Source organism: Numida meleagris, chromosome 2, assembly GCF_002078875.1.
Source record: "Numida meleagris isolate 19003 breed g44 Domestic line chromosome 2, NumMel1.0, whole genome shotgun sequence".
NCBI classification, from domain to species: domain Eukaryota; kingdom Metazoa; phylum Chordata; class Aves; order Galliformes; family Numididae; genus Numida; species Numida meleagris.
Window position 1 is genome coordinate 89211035 of NC_034410.1, and position 17318 is coordinate 89228352.

Here is a 17318-nt window from a genome sequence, read left to right on the forward strand (position 1 = left end):
AAACAGAAGGAAAAACAAATCTCAAACCCAAAACCAATATCACAGAGCAAAAAGCTATTGGTTAAAAACTTGAAAATGGAAGTGCAAAGTAGGTCAACTTTAACTAACTGACTCGACTTCTAAGGTCAGGAAAGGCTTCAGTCATACTTTTTGTTCCTTTGCTAGGGAAATTATTACACGGTAACGTCTTGGGGCTGTGTGTTTTCTAGTATTGCCAAGAAAAGTCATTTCTGTGTGCACTGTGAGCAGCATTTCTTCTCTATCATATGACTACGAGATGGACATAATGAATTGCAGTTAGCAGCACTGACTCACTCTGTAGTTTACGCCAACACTTAATGTCATTTATGCTTAATAAAACTGTAGGGTTCTGCTTTACCACCCACTTTTTGTTATTTAGCTTGAAACCTACCATACCACAAGAAAAAAATATGCCAGCTTGATGTAAAGTGCTTATTTGATGTTCTCCATTCAGACTTTTTTGATGAATTGACAAGATCCCTGAGAAGACGTTCGCTGAAAAGACATGTAAAAGTGCATATATTTGAATGACTATGGTGTTCTTTTCAGAGAAATATTCTGATATTCTGACTACCTGATCTTTTTGTCTGATGCAAAGTTCATTTAGAAATCATGGATTCACCCAAGCTGAAATCTCCCACAAAAACACTCCAGTTTGGATCAGACAACTGACCCACTTCTGCTTTCCTTAGTTGAGGCCTACCTTTAAATTTTGTACACTAGCTGCCATGCTGCCTCTGAATGACTGCTGCAAAGAGAATCTGTTAAATATTGCAGGTACAAACCTTATTAAAAAAATATAAAATCAGCAATGTTTCCCAGCAACACTGTAAGCCCTAACACAACAGCAGCAGCATGACAGCTAATGAGAAACATGAAGCTTTGAGATGTGCTGGAAGAAAACAAATGTCGCCTCCTATGCCACATGGTGCTTTGCCTTGCACAATTGTCCAAAAGGATTCAGCAATTCAATTTGCTCAGTTGCCATTTTGAGCAATAAGCAGCTGTAATTCCAGCTCTCACCCTTCTAAATAAAAGCAATGAGGAAATCATAGAACTATAGAATCAATTGAGTCAGAAGGGACCCTTAAAGGCCAACCTAGTCCAAATCCCCTGCAATGAGCAGGGACACCTACAGCTACATCATGTTTCTTAGAGCCCTGTCCAGCCTGACCTTGAGTGTCTTCAAGTATCACATGGGCCTGAGGATCACATGGCTCACAAAATGATTTTGCTGGGGCTCTGAGGGCTTTCTTCATGCCATACTACCACCACAACTGACTGTACATTGGAGCTGCCGTGCTAAAACCCTGAAATTTGTATCAGAGTATACAATCCTCATGAGCTAGGCTACTGGGCTGAGAACAGAAAATCTAGTGAAATTAGAGGTGCTAGTCTGTATTTTGGGTTTTGTTGCAGAAAAAGTGAGTAAAACTGCGTAAATACTGGATTTTGTATCTGTACTCAGTTCCTAAAGTCTTCTGTCCCAACTAGTATTGGAAATACCTGAAATCTGCTGTTCTGTGCTCTCTCCCAAGTGGAACAGAATTATAATTCAAAAATATCATAGCAGTTCCAGGAATAAATCTTGTCTCTTATTGATTTAGCAATACAAAGGCAGTAGAAAATTCTCAGAGTTACATGTAGAGGGAATTGTTGCAGTTTTCACTGTAGCAATGGAACAATTGAAACAAGCAATTCCAGGAAGGTGTTATACTACTAAAAACACTTTCATCGCAGATTAAATGTTTCTAAGCCACATTGTGTTCTATTCCTTCACCCTCTTCTGGCCAAAAAAAAGTGACATATTTCAGTAATACTGTTATTCCAGTAAAATTAGCAACCTGGCTTCTCTGTGTAGTGTCCATTGATCACCATCTACAGTACTCAGATGTGTGACCTCTTTGCTCGGGGATCCATTCATGGACAATGTATGTTGTGAATACAGATGTGACACTGAGTGGCTGAGTCATACATTTGTGGCTGGGTTTACCTCAGTAATACTCTTTTTCTTTTTTTTCCCTTTAATAAAAAAACTGAGAAAATTTAAACTTTAAGATTTTAAACTTAGGATCTTTCATTGCTGCATTTTAAGATATACAGAAGATTCTGCCTGTTTATATGCTTGTAACAGAATATTTCCACAAGAAAGAGGACAATGTTGCTCTAAATCCTTCTATGTTTAACACACTTGTTTCAGACTCTTCTATGAAATCTATCAGAAGAAAAAGAAGACACAACAACTGTGTAATATACAGTTTCATCGTGCAAATGTGGTAAAAAAATGTATCTGCTCTCTGTGCACAGAAGCACATTTTCAGATAAAAACAAATCTGTCTTACTCTTTTTGTTTGATGAAAGAGAAAGAATGCTGTTCTGCTTAGGAGAAAGTAATAGAAATCAGGAAAGATTCTCATGGTTCTGACAAACACTTCTATGCATTCTTGTGTAGCTCAATGACCCTTTACGTGCTTCAATCATTTTGGAAAAAATATTAATAATAAATAAATAACCTAGGTTTTAGAGAAAGCATATTTAGATCCCTAGGAAAAATTCTGTAAAAGTATAACACATTCTCTGTTTAGAAAAATAAGTTTAAAGAATATCAGAAAGGAAGAAAAGGTTTTAAAGGGAGCTTTTGAGTCTTTGTAGGAACTTTCTACTTGTTCCTGGCTTAATTTTAACAGTAAATCTGATAATAAAAATCAAAGCAAAGTGTTGCAACAGGAAGAAATGACACACAGTTTCCTTTTCCCCCCACCCTAATAACAGGCATTGCTGACAGGTATCTTGGGGTTTGGAGACAGAAATTATCCAGTACTTCCAGTATTGTGCTAGGAGCATACTTGGCACTTCCTGTTGTGTCCCTCAAAGGCGTGAGTACCCTCTTCCAATGCCATTTGGAGGCCCACAGTAAACAAAAGTGTGTGCAGCGCATCTTTGAATGTTTTTCCATTGTTAATAAGGGCAGAGGCGAGACCAGAAAGAGTCCTGGATCTGTCTCATAAGGAGCTGCCTTTGATGGCCAAGGAAGGAGTCAGATGCCTCGGGCAGTGAGAGCTGTTGAGAGGCGTGAGCTGTCCTGAAGAGATCTGAGACCCACAGCTTTGATTCACGTTGTCTACAGTGTAGGATACTCTGACTTATCGGCATTTGAGTTAATCATTTAGTTCTTTGCCTTAGGCTTTATGCCCTGAGTATTGCCATGAGTATATTTAAATGACCACCATCCTCTTCCCAACTTTCACATAAGGCAGCAGGCATACGCATTTGCTCTTTGTACACATCCAGATTTGTCTTCAGTTCTCCCGTTTCTTCCTTTTATTCAGATGTTTTCAACTTCAGGGAAGGTTCAGGTGGATATCAGGAAAAGGTTCTTCATCAGGGAGTGGTTGGGCCCTGGAACAGGCTTCCCAGGGCAGCGGTCATGGCCCCATGTTGCCGGAGTTCAAGGAATGTTTGGACACTGCTCTCAGATGTAGAGTCTGATTTTTGTGTGGTCCTGTGCAGAGCCAGGAGTTGAACGCAATGATCCTTATGGGTCCCTTCCAACTCAGAATATTCCACAGTTCTGTGATTCCATGAACTTTGTTGGTGCTCCATGTGAATCATCACTTGCATACAGCTCATTGCCCTGAGAGCCAAATGAGAGATGGCACTGAGCATACAGATGAAAGAAAGCTGCATGCAAAGAATTCACCATACTGGAAGGAAGAACTTGAAATCACATAGCAAAATTATGTCCCCATGGGTTGATGCTCTGGATACATTCACAAAAGAGAAAAGGTAAAATCTCTCTAAGATTACTCAGGTGAGTAGCTACTTATCAGTGTGAGCAGAAGAGCCACATTTGGCTAAAATACTGGTGATTTTTTGTACTCCCTATTCTTGGCTCTTAGAAGCAAATATACTCAAAACTGTTACTTCAAAGTAGAAAAAAAACATCACCACAAACATTTTTCATTTGTGTAAATTGCTCTTTTTATTATTAGGAATGCATAATAATAAATTCAGGAAAAGCGTTATTGTGGCTACTGACTTCATATCTGAACTACAGTATGAATGGTGACAAATTCCCAAGTGATCTGGCTCAGCTTTTGTATCTGTGGTTGGGATCATCTCTGAGACTGATAGCTCGGTCAGCTCAAGCTCTCTTTCCTCCTAGCCAATGACTGCTACTGTTGCCCGAATCTCCTCCTGTATTCTTCATGTGCATGTTAATCCTGCCCTATATTCTTAACTAGTCGTCTTGATTCCTCATTATGCTGTGGTTTCACACACCTAGTAAACAAAGGGGCAAAGAAACAGAGAGAGCTGAAAACCATGCTATGTTCTTTCCAGTCAGGTTAGTTTAATTTATGTTATCACAGACTTAAAATGCATCTAGCTGATTCTCATTTGCCACTGTAGGATTAGCAGAGTATAAAGTTACAGTATGAGCAACGTAAATATGTTCACAAATACTTTGAGCCAGTGATGCTACTGAATATCTCCTACATATTTATACACTGTCTGAAATGATAGATATCACTACTTACATTATTCAGTATTCAAAACATCTGTGTACCCAGAATGTACAGTGTTGTTCTACTGCAAAGTGGGAAGTTCTTCCTTCTCAGAGCTGATCAGAAATTAATAAGTTATGGTTACATTTTCTGCATAACAGAGTCCAATAATTTACCTCCAAAGCACCTAAGCTCTGCTTGAGTTAGCACTGGTTTTCCAGGAAGACCTAGTTATGACTTTAGCCCTCCCTACTCAGGTCATGCTAGCAATTAATTAACCTCAGCAGTCATAATTTGTGCTGCATTTCTTCTAAGCATTTGTTTAATGTCTGTTTATAAGCACTGGAGCTCATGCCTCTTGTTTACTCAGGGCTTTTTTATTTTGGGTTTGTTGTTTATGTGGGCTTTTCTTTTTTTTTTTGGTAAATTAGAAACTACCTTCAATCAGAAATTCCTTTACAGCATAGGAGCTGCTAAACTACATGTAATTCATCTTACAACCTTCTTAATGGTACTTGCTAGAAAAGTATGAAGAATTGAGGGCTGTTTTCTCTGTGCAAACCTAAGGCAAAGCAGACAGAGCTAGGTTGTGCAGGTCTGCCCTTAGCTGCAGTAATGGGGATGCGCTGCCCAGAAGGTCCCTGTAGATGCTGCTCATCAAATATGATGAAAAATAATAAAATATCTGAGGCTGCCTCTGGCCCAGACACATAAGTTTTGCAGCAAAACCCAAGACAGAAGGATCTGGAGTGTGTTTAAGTATCACCACAGTATGGAGTGAGACTTCCACATCTCACCTACTCTGTCCACTCTGTTTATGTATAAATAGAAATCAGCCAAATTGATTTGCAGGAAAGGAAATATTTTGTAGTTGTGGTACCAGCGTACAACCCAAGGCTTATTTGAGGGCAAAGTTTAGGAAAGCAGGCCTCCTTTTCCTCTGGGTAAGGAGGAGTGCTGTAATAGTCTAAAATTACCAGAGATAAAGCATCTTCTTTCAGTTACCCAGAGCCTAATCTTGTCTAGAACACAAAGCACCCTATAATGCAGGCAAATTCAATAGTTTGGCTATCATACATTTTTCCTACACATCGTGTAGCTCAAACATAGTTTTGAAAGGAAAAATGCATTATAATATAGAACTTTCTTAGGTCTTTAGGTGAGTTATGTGGAATTCTTTAAGTTAAATTGCCCTTTAGATAATTCTGACAATAGGGAAGAATATATCTAACTATTTACAGAAGTTGGGTCTGTGCTTAGAGAGTGATAAGTGCAGTATAATTAGAGAGCTATTAAGCCACATTGTACAATAGCTGAAGAGTTTGGACAATAAGGTAGAGGTATCTCTGGCCCTATTTATAACCACTGATAGATATTCTGCAAGTGTCAGATATACATACTGGAAAACTAATGGCCACATTTTGGTATTAGTTGTAGCACTGCAATTTCATAGACTTTGGTTAGGTTGCTTATAAGTGTTTCCCCTCAATATGTTCTTTGCTGCACTCCTCTGAACAATATTAATGATCCCTTTTCAAGTCAAATGAAACATTTCTCCACTAACAAGACTTTCTCCCCCTTGAGAAATGAATTTCATAATGAAGAAAGAAGATAATCTTCTGAGGATGGCTTTTTTTTTCCCTTAGTCTGAAAAAGCCAATTAAATAATGAAGAACTGTGGGAACATAAGGATGTTCAAAACATAATTTGATACTTTTACTGCATATTTAGAGTTGCAAATGACCACTGATGAGTCATCCATGTGTTGATATTGCGGCAAATTTGATTCAGCCTTTCTGAAGCTCTCTCTGATAAGAAGACATCTGCTTCTCCTCACCACTCTGACATTTTGTCTTGAATACATCCATTCATGGTAGACATTTACAGTATCACATTACTGTAATAGCCACTGAGAATTCAAACAAATGTCCTTGCTTGCCCAAAAGGCAGGATTTAGTAAAGACCTACAAGATGAATCATAATTGACTGCTCATTTTAGCTCTTTGATTTCTGTGGGCTAAATCTGATGCAAAGGGTATACAGATGGAATTTTCTTAACTCATTTCTATTTATGGATACATAAAAAACATATATTTTTGAACCATTTAGGAACAAAAGCAGAGGACTCTGTAAAAACTTCAAACAGAGAGATGAGGATGTAGTGGTAAATGTGGTGAAAAAGCAACGACCCTTGGAAAGGAATATATCAGGGAGAATATCTTCTCTCTCATCATAGGGGTGACAACTCCTGAGAAAACACGTCTAGGAGATAAAGAGCCTTAAGGAAGAGATTAACAGATAGCCCAGAATGAACAGCAAAATAATTTGTCACAATATATACTGGAGTGGAAAAAGACAGGAATCTGCATTTACTCCAAATAATTGAAATGGATGAGATAAATAAAAAATATATATATAGACTGGGAGAAGAGGCCTTGTAGGAAAAGAGTGTAGGCTTTTAGGACAGTCAGCTACTAGTCTTTCTATTGAATTGAAATAGAAAAAGACTCTTTCCATTACCATGATGTTACTATCATTTTACTCAAATAATGACTGGAAGTATTTATGTTTGGTTGAATGGCCTGGCCTTGAGTCATACAGCTTGTTATATAGTGAACTTGAAAAGACAACCTTTATTCAAAAATGAATACGTGATTAATTGGTAGTCCTCCACTCTATGCTCTGTTGTTCCAGATAATCAGTAGCAGTGATTTCCTATTACTCTTTCTACGATGCCAAAAGCATTTTAAGGAAAGCACTACCTACACTAAGAAACAGACTGCACTGGGCTACCATCGGTATGAAACTGAGCAGTAGCAACATCTGTCACAGCTTTTTACTGTTGCAGCATCCAAATCTCCACTTGAAGCTCACTGAAAGAACTTTGAGAAAGGAAATATAAAAGAAAAAATCTCATCCAGACCAAAAATGTCACTAAATGGTATTTTGGGCTCAGAGCTCAAGATGAGGGGGAAACTGTCTCCTTTGCTACAAATGAAAACAGCTATCTTGCCTTCATTGAAGTCACAGACTTCATCATAGAAAATGAGGAGAGAGAAATCCACTGTAATATCCGTCATTTCAGTTCCTCATGTTTCTGCTTCCTTAGAGACACACCTTGTTTAAGTTTCCTTGCTTTTACAAGTTGAGGTTCTAAAAGTGCATATGCCTTCTTTCATCTTTTTTCCCCCCCTCATAAATGTTAATTTAGTTAACATTTATGGGTTAGGGTTGCTGAGATATCATAGGCAGGATAAAAATAAAAGCTCTGACTTGAGATGCTCTTCACTAGTTACCTTGCCTAAGTGATTGCGTTGCCTATGATTACGACAGATCAAAACATCAATACCGGAAAAACAAAATTCACTGTGTACACTCAAACTCTGCCCAAACATTGATCTTGATGTCACAAGTATTATTGCACTGTGTTCTTTTCCTCCATTTCCTTATCCACTGCAGTTCATATCCAGCAGACATTGCCAAACATACACGGTATCTCTACAGCTTCTCGTGTGCTGTGGTAAGGTAACAGTGCAGATACCCTTGGTCAGGTAGGTCATCTTAAAAGCCTGCAATAAGATTTATCTTTCTAGTGTGTCTATGTGAACTTATTACCTGATCATCTAAAAGTCTTCAATTAATTTAACCTCTCATGGGCTCTGTGAAAATAGGAAGCTGCTGTAATTACCACTTTACATATTGTGAAGTGAGCATCACAAAGAATAAGACCAAGAATATTAAAGCTATTACAATGTTCTTGCACTCAGGAGCACGTAAGACGTTACTGGTTTAGACTCCTAAGGCCTCCTGAATCCAGAGCTCCCATCTGATTCAAAGCAGGGGCTGGCCCTACAGCAAACCCAGTGTGGTTCAGAATAGCCAAACTATTGAATCTCCAGTCCATCCTTCAGTGTCTGGTTATGATTGGAAAATGCAGACTGGAGGAGTCTGTTTAGGCAAAAAAAAAAAAAAAAAATCGAGAGAAAATGTTCCCGTCCTTCTGGGAAACGTTATGGATCTGGTTTCCTTTTTCACTGCTGAAACTAGTTTCATCTAACAGTGAGCTTCTCCTCTACAGCATGTCAAATCTGTAATTGCCAGACAGCAGGAATTGGCCCCTGCTCAATAAGCCAAATTCTTCTGAAATCACCTTGGTTTAGCCCTTTTTTTCATTAACAAACCTCAGAAGATCATATACTGAAAGTTCTCTCTGGCGTCATGTTTAGATTCAATAGCAACCTCATACTAAAGCAGTTGTTAAAAAGGTTGCAGAAGAGGAAAATAAATCAGCATTGGTGTCAGTTTGTTTTATTTCAATAATGGTCACCATGGAAACAAAGTCACTGACCTGTTTCTTTTCATACATATAAGTAAACACTGGGGTTTCCAATTTTCATACAAACCATTTGGGGTACCAACAATTTACATTACAGAATGCCTATAATATACTATCTCGTTGGAACCTCCTTTTTTTTTTTTTTCTTTTCCCTAAAGATTTGTTTTTATTTATTTTTAGCCAGTTTCCTTCACCAGGGAGATGACGAAAATCCAGTACTATCATTATGATACCAGACTACTTTGATTTTCACTGTAACTCCCCTCTCTCATATGCATGGTGACTGTAAGCCAGCAATCTAATAGAAGTACATTTAGAAGTGCTTCAGCAGCCACTTCTGACTCATCAGATTAATTTCAGATGACTTCATTCTCCATCTTTTTAAAATATCGGTCAGGGCTACTGTGTATGAAGAGCATTTTCCTAATGACAAGCTAGCTGTGATTAAGTAGACATGTTCAAAGGCCTTTTCTCATACTTCCCCAACATAGCACTCTTAAAACAATTTATTACCGCCAATATGGCTTTGTGTCATACATTCCTTGCTTCTGGTATTTGCATTATTCACATTGATTCTAAGCATAATCAAATGAAAAAAAAAAATCATGTACTTATATAAGCAAGAGATACAACTGTAAGAGTCATAAAGCCACAGATAATCAGCTGACACCTGACAAACTGAGTGTGAACATATAAGCACAACACATGCATTCTTGCACAAAGCAGCATGTAATGAGTTTGCAGGGAATGCTGCAAAAGACACCAGGTTGGCGTGCCAGTTCTCCTTTTAAAACTGAGCACAAAATAACACCCTATCTCCAGCCCTCTAAAGCTTTGACAATGAATGTTGTGTGTGGAATGTACTGCGGCCTTAGGGAAAACCACCCACATCTATGGGAGGAGAAAAAAATCATATATGAAAATGTTAAAAAGCAGAAGAGTATCATATTTGCTATATTATGACCTCTGAGGCTGTGCTATATGCTCATCTCAGGAACAGCTAAGCAACCTAGCATATCAGCTGCATGTTCTGAGCCAAATGTACTGCTAGAGTAACTCCAGTGAAGTAATACACATATTTTACTCTCTTTAAGCAACGTAAATCCATAGAATACCATTGAATTTAATGGTACTACTCCAAAACTAAAAAATTATAACTATGAACAGAATTATCTGACTGAGTCAAGCTGTTTAGAAAGAATTCAAAGATGTGCCAGAGAGAAAGTGCCTTTTTTCATTTGTTCTATGACAGGCCTGACTGCTCTATCTTTCGCAGGCATTTTAGGTTTAAGCTAATGGCTTATGAAAATACTTGCTTTGAGTCAAGTAGCTCATCCACATCACAGCTCATAGCAGTCAATATATGCATTTTAACTGACTGGGGAGTTGGTGTTGCGTGGCTTACTGTATACGGAGGCTTTCTGGCTTTGTGTTTGGTTGTTGGATGTTTTTTTTTTTCAGAAAGGATTTTGCCTAAGCTTTGGCTGCTATTATTTCTCAATCTACTAGGCAAATGTAGTTACAATTTCCTAACTCCTGTTGCCCAAATTTACTTAAACTGCTTCATAAACAGAATTTAGACATGCTCCAGCTCGTGCTTGTGATAGATTAAACTTTTCCTCTACTACACTTCCAAAATCTCTGTTCCAGCTGAGGGCACTGACCTTACAAATAAATAAAACATGTTTTGTTTCCATGCTCTGTATCTATCGCAATGGCCTGTAATCTTTCAAACTTTCCTTCCCTCCCCCTCCTTCCCTTTGGGTCTGCTTCAGTTTCCCACTGACTCCAATATGCAAGCTTCCTCATTGGGTAACACTTGGCAAGCCTAGCTGCTGCTGTCCAGTAAAGGCAGATCTCTGTAATGACGCCTGCCGGGTTTTACAACAGCAGCACGGGGAGCCTGAACTCGGCAGTCAACAGCTTGTGGGATTAAACAGGAAGAGGAAAAATAGTAAAAAAAAAAAAACACCACCATCAACTGCTTCGGTCTTAATAAACTCTCATGATTTTTGTCATCTTGAATCACTGGGATATAAAGTCAGGTTGCTTTCTCCTCATTCTCTACTTTTAGTATTTCAGTGTTCCATCCAGAGCTGCTGTCATTGTGATTTTATTCTTAGCTTTAAAGCATTTCTAAAGGTTATGTGATATTTGTATGTTTCAGTTGGTGGGGGATACAATGTGGGAGAATTTACGTGGTGACATAAACAATGGTGACTCCTCAGGGTTGAGCAGAGCTCACAGGCAGTGTGCTTGCTGCATACTCTTCCTGCCTAGAATAAAATCCATTGACAGTACAGACAATAAAACAGTGCCATTTTACTTCACAACATTTGCTAATATACTTAGGACGATCTTTGTTCATTTCAGTAACATCAATTAATACATGCTATTTTGGAATTACATAGTCTACAAGTAGTCTCAGATTGATGGGACCTGTGGTGATATTTACATAAAAAACTTTCTAAAGTAAAACTACACCCAAAAGTGCTTTGTATTCCAGGTGGCTGCTGGAGAACCTGAAGTCTTCTACATCCTGCCATGGGAGAAAAGAGATTAGCCAAATTTTAACTGAGTTTGCCTTCAGAAAGGGCTTTGTTTTCTTTGTCCAAGTGGCAATTGCAAATGGGAAGTTAAAGTGCACTGAATTAAGACAGGATAACATAAAATAGCCTTTCTTTAATCACCATGTTACATTTGATATATCAACCACCCATATGAACACAGAATCTAAATTTTAAAGGCTTAGGATTCTGAATATAGACATTGTTAAGAGATGTAATTTCAGAGAGTGAAAGAAACGTCCAGGTCAGAGACTGAATGTACTTAGCAATAACTTATCTTTAGAAATATACTCTCCCTCTGGTTTTGGCCATCCTCCAAAGTTCCACTTCTGAGACATCCCAAACAATGGAGACATTATAACAAGGACCCACAGAGCAGTGTCCTACGTTGCACTGATGGTTTATAAAAGAGTGGTTTGTCTCAGCTAACTATTCCACGTATATAAAATTAATGGTCTCAAAAGGCAAGTAAATGCTTACTGCACAGAGAGAGCACATTGCAGAAATCCACTTAGATGGTACTAACTTTCCATTAATTTTCTCTGCACCTTGCCAGAATAAGCAGGCAGCCAGCAGGGTACTCCTGTGTATGCCCAGTCTTTGAAAGTGGTGATTCCTGCACACCATACTTAAAGGGCTTACATGATAATTATCAGATTTTCAAAACTTGGAGGAACATACATTTGCTACTCCTATCAGGAAGATAGACTGGCAACCTCTGGGCAAGTTAGGTACCTAACTGTGGTCTGTCAGCCATAGGCCTGGTTACTCAAACACCTTGGTGTAAGTCTGGATGCACAGGACTTTGGACTAATTCAAGTATTTTGACTTGATTAGTGATTTTTCCATTGGATTGATGGAGGTGATGCATTCATGAATTTTTTAGTTTTCGTTTCATACAATTACTTCTTACTCTTGCTCCCTGAAAATCTAAGCGGTGCTGATGTGAGTGCCATATCATAGAATCATAGACTCAAATCAATTGAGTTGGAAGGGACCCTTAAGGGTCACCTAGTCCAACTCCCTTGCAATGAATAGGGACACCTACAGCTACATCAGGGTGCTCAGAGCCTCACCTCACCTGACCTTGAATGTCTCAGATACCTCCATGACTGCAGGCGTGCCAAAGATACGTGAGTGTTCTGGAGACTAAAAGGCTGAAGTTTTTGCAGCAGTTGGTGTATGAAACGTGGGGAGATGCATGATTGCTGTCACTGGATGAGGCTTTGAAGAGGCTCCTCCCTGCCTCACCACTTTGGTGGGAGTGCAGTTATGTGCAGCTTGGAACATGTTATCACCCAATCAAGAGGACAAGAACTGAAGACCACTGTCTGCACAGTTGGTCTCCCTGAGTGGACTGCTCCTGGCACACTGGCTGCAGCTGGCTTCCTCCCACTTCTCCCCAGCCTTCTCCTCTGCCTCCCCACATATCTGAGGGCAGCGAAACGGCAGCCAGAAACATTCGCAGATTTCAGGAAATGGGAGATGGAGACAAACTACAAAGGGAAATTCCTACAAGGCTGGGAATTTGGCAGCGAGGACTGGAATATCCTGGTTTGGCTTTGGGGAATTAAGAGGTGATCTCTACTGAAGCTAGGCTGCTTGTGCTCTCAGAATTGCCCCTGTCGGCGTGGGTGCCTGGCACAGCTCTGTTCCTGCATCATTGCTGATTTCTCTCTTCTCATAGAATCATAGAATCACAAGGTTGGAAAGGACCTACAAGATCATCTAGTACAACTGTTATCCTATCACCATTACTACCCACTGAGCTACTAAATCGTATCTTGTAGCACCTCATCCAGATGCCCCTCGAACACCACCAGGGACGGTGACTCCACCACCTCCCTGGGCAGGCCATTCCAGTGCCTGACCACTCTTTGAGAGAAAAAAATTTTCCTTAGATCTAAATTAAATCTCCCCTGGTGCAACTTGTGGCCATTTCCTTGGGTCCTATTTGTTGTCTGGGAGAAGAAGCTGACCCCCTCCTCATCACAACCTCCCTTCAGGAAGTTGTAGAGTGCGATGAGGTCTCCCCTGAGCCTCCTCTTCTCCAGACTGAACAATCCCAGCTCCCTCAGCCGCTCCTCATCTTTAGGTTCAAACTGAAAAGAAAGTTTCCTGAGCATTTGCTTCCATTAACAGAGGATAGGTACAGAAGGATGTGTGTGCAGTCCTAAACCAACCGGAAGACATTACGTGCCTGTGGCAGTAGATTACCAAATGAGAGTGATCTCTCAGCATTTTGGACATAAGTTTTATCAAACTCAATCCACCCCTGAAACTTGGTGTCTCAGGAAGCTGAATGATGACCAATGACATCTGTTTATAAATCACATCACATTAAATTTGATTGAAAGACTGTTTACTTACTTTGCAATGCCATTATATAAAATCAGCAGACAGCATTATCAGAACACATTTTGGTGAAAAAGTTCCCATTTTACTTCTTACTCAAAGTCCCTCAGGTCTGTGGAAGAAATAGAAGGTGATAAAAAAAAATAAAATGATTAAACCTAATGTATATCAGATCAAAGCAAACTGAATGTGTACAGAATCTGTCATCACTAATTGTTTGAAAACAGATATTGTTCAACCTTTACAAAACCAAAATATTTTTAGAATTTGAGCAGATATATTTAAAAGACATAACTCAGAAAAACACTTTATGCACAAATCCACGCTTTTGGACATTGTTTCAGGGACCTATCCATGTGAGATAACTACCTTCTTTTAAGGGCCAGTTCAAAGACAAAGAATTCATCCATCTATACATCTATTAATTGGAAATGCAAAAATATGTTTACCTGTATCCATGCATTTTATTCCCTCGTGTGTCTTCTTGACAAGGTGATAGCAGCAAATGAAAAGCCCAAGGTTGACGAGGAGAAGTCTGTGGTTTGACACATGCAAGTTGCAGTTTATCAGTTGAGAATAGTGTATCTTATCTTTTATGCTAAAGAATCATATGATGTTTTATGAAGAAAATCTCTGATGTTTTTCTTCTGACTTGCACTTGTCCTGAGAAAACAAAATAGGTGTATCATAGCAATGCTGTGGGCTACCTTTGTGTTAAAAGATAATGGCAGTGTGTGCTAAGTTCAGCCACTATTTTGTAATCTATTACTATCAGGTATTGACAAACCTTGTCAAGCTATTTGTCATACATTCAAAATTGACAGTACACAAAATGATGACATTTTCAATGTGATTTGAGCTTTTCTAGTGTAAAATGTGAATACTTCCAAGCATTTAGAAATGGAATTGTAAACCTAGCTATGCTGGCCTTATTCCAGTGGTCATATAAATACACTGTGAGAAGAAAAAATAACTTAGAGGGGCTTTCCATGCAAGGGGCCTGCAGTTTCTACGGTTCCCAGGAGATGGCATACATCTTTTGGAAAAAATGTCTGCTCACTTCCTAAAGGAGCAGTGAGATGTCAGAGGAAAGACTTCAACGTACCATTCAGTCCTGTGATTTCCACTTGAAAATTGAAAGTCAGTTGGCAAACCCCTTGGGATTTAGGAGAGATGGAATGGGGATTGCCATCTGCAGAAGAGAATTTGTATGAATAGCTCAGCGGGAGGAGGGTGAAGAATCCCCACCCAGCAACTGCATTTTCTTTGTGGCATAATATATGTAAGACTATAATACAATGCCCTCCTACTTTCATCTTTCTATATTGCCACTCATCAGCATTACAAAGAATGTAGCTATTAAAAGAACTGCCTCTTGGCACCCAAAAGCCATAGCACTGTATTTTCTACAACAAAAAATGCAAGCCTCTATTATTTGTTTTGCTACATTTGCAGCAGTCTCCCCATTAAGCTTGCTTCTCACAGCTCCCTGATCTCATTCCCTGTTGGATCTAGATCAGACACACCAGAGGTCAGGCTGACTTTCAAACCTTCTTGTGGGCTGGCAGGCATAGAAAAGTGTAACAGTAATAAGGATTAAGAAGTTCTCAGATGGGCCTACCAGTGTGGAAAGCCCCTCCCTTCCCCAGCCTTGCCACCCTCTGAAGCACTTCGCACAAACACCGGAGCCAGAGTTATCGAGGGAGCACTTATTAATTCCTGGTTTCTCAGGGCAATGGGGAACAATACTGGAGCTCCTATAAATACACCCTGAGGGACTTTGGTGAAGTTTTCAATGGTCTTGCAGATCCTGTTAATGGAATGAAGTTGCCACCACTTTCTTTTGTTGACCCCAAACCTTGGAAGTGTGATCTGAGGCCGCAAAGAGTCATCTGTTGTAGGTGTTGTTACTGGAGCACCAGTTCATGGTAAATGTGAACTGCTCATGAGCCACAACACACTGACTGTGTACTCACATACATGTTAAGAATACTGAGTTGAAAGAATCCTTGCTGGAAGTGAAGCAGCATGCACCAGCACCAATGGCTGTAGGAACCCAAATCCCATCTATCTGCAGTCACCTCCTACCAAGACTTAAGAAGTTGCAGTGGAGAAAGCAGAGCATCACTGTTAGTCACTGAAGAAAGCTGCAGCCAGAACTAAAAAGCAGAAATACTTAAAAACTGTTGTGCCTCAGTGCTGCAACAATCAGCATCTTCGCTGGACCTTGCAGGTGAGGGATTCGCCTGGCTATAGGAGGGGCCAGGCCTGATTTCATCATGGCCGCAGCATGAGGTTCCTCACCTGCGTGTTCCTTACCAGAGCAGCACACGGGGCTGGGCACTCCTGGTTCATCAGGCCCAGACTGTTACACTGCAGGCACAGCTCTGCAGGAGTGCTGTGAGGGGGCACGAACTGAACCCTCAGTAGGTGCTTCCAGGGTTGTACCTGCTTTTGGATACACGCCTAGTGATGGGTTAGGGTTGTGTGGTTGCACCTCTCCATTTCTCCCAAGGCCTCCTTGACTCAGAAGAAGGTTTCCTCTGAGTTGCCATCGGGATTCTCCACCTCTTTGATACAAGACAGATGGGGTAGGTTTCCGGATGCAGGGCACAGAGGACTGAGGGGAGTCTCTACCAGTTCCACTAAAGTAAAAGTAAGCAAAACAGCTGGTAGCAGGTAGAGAGTGTATGTTCGAAGTTCCCAGGGGATGCTTGAAATGCACTTATCTTGATTTTAGCTGATAGTTTTTAAAAAGCTCCCTGGATTTGCCATAGTTGGCTATTTGCTTATTCTACCAGATAAATATAAGTCATTCCTCTTCAAGAAATGAAAGGTTAAATTTGGATGCCATCCACAGCAAATGGGAGAGTAAGGGTGAGTGTGTATTTTGAAATACGGATGTTACAATTCCCATTTCATCTTGCAAAACAAACCCCAGGCCCATCCCACATCACTTTAATGATTTATAAGCCCATCTTTAAAAATCACTTATTCTGTTCCTCGCTATGAATCTGGTACAGATGAGGCTTGGCTGCCTGCTTGTTTCTCATGCTGCAAAGATTATTACTTTTACCATGGCCAGACTGTGGCTGCCCAGGAGCAGGTGTGTGAGGAGAGAAGGTGGGAAAGCATGGAACCTTCGTCTCCTTGGGCAGCTCTTCAACAAGCAGCAGTCGCAGTTGTACTTGCTCAATACAACACTGATGGCACCTACACAGGTCAAATGGGGTGAATGCATGTCCTGCCAATGCTGCCCACTGGGTTGGCCTTTTGCTGCGTCTTGAGGTGTGCTAGTGAGTAGAAGCTGCTCAAAGGACCAGGGCACACTAAGAAAATCAGAAAGTTCCTGGGACTTTCTGGCCCTCTTCCTTTATTTACGGGAAGAGAAATCCAACTTTTCTGTTCATGTGAAAGAGGTGAGTCTTTCAAAAATGTCCACATAGCCTGGCCCATTGCTTAGGCCCCTGACACCTGGATTTCAAGTACCCAGCACTGCACAGGGCTTGGTCTCTGCTGCTCAGAAAATCCTAT

The 17318-nt window shown here is 40.1% G+C and overlaps 1 long non-coding RNA gene across 1 annotated transcript; it reads right to left on the reverse strand.

The window, feature by feature from the left end:
- On the reverse strand, window positions 3999–14441 carry LOC110395122. The gene is made up of 3 exons (XR_002436178.1): window positions 14234–14441; window positions 13800–13896; window positions 3999–4302 (listed from the first exon to the last, which is right to left on the reverse strand). It is a non-coding gene; the product is annotated as an uncharacterized LOC110395122 (long non-coding RNA).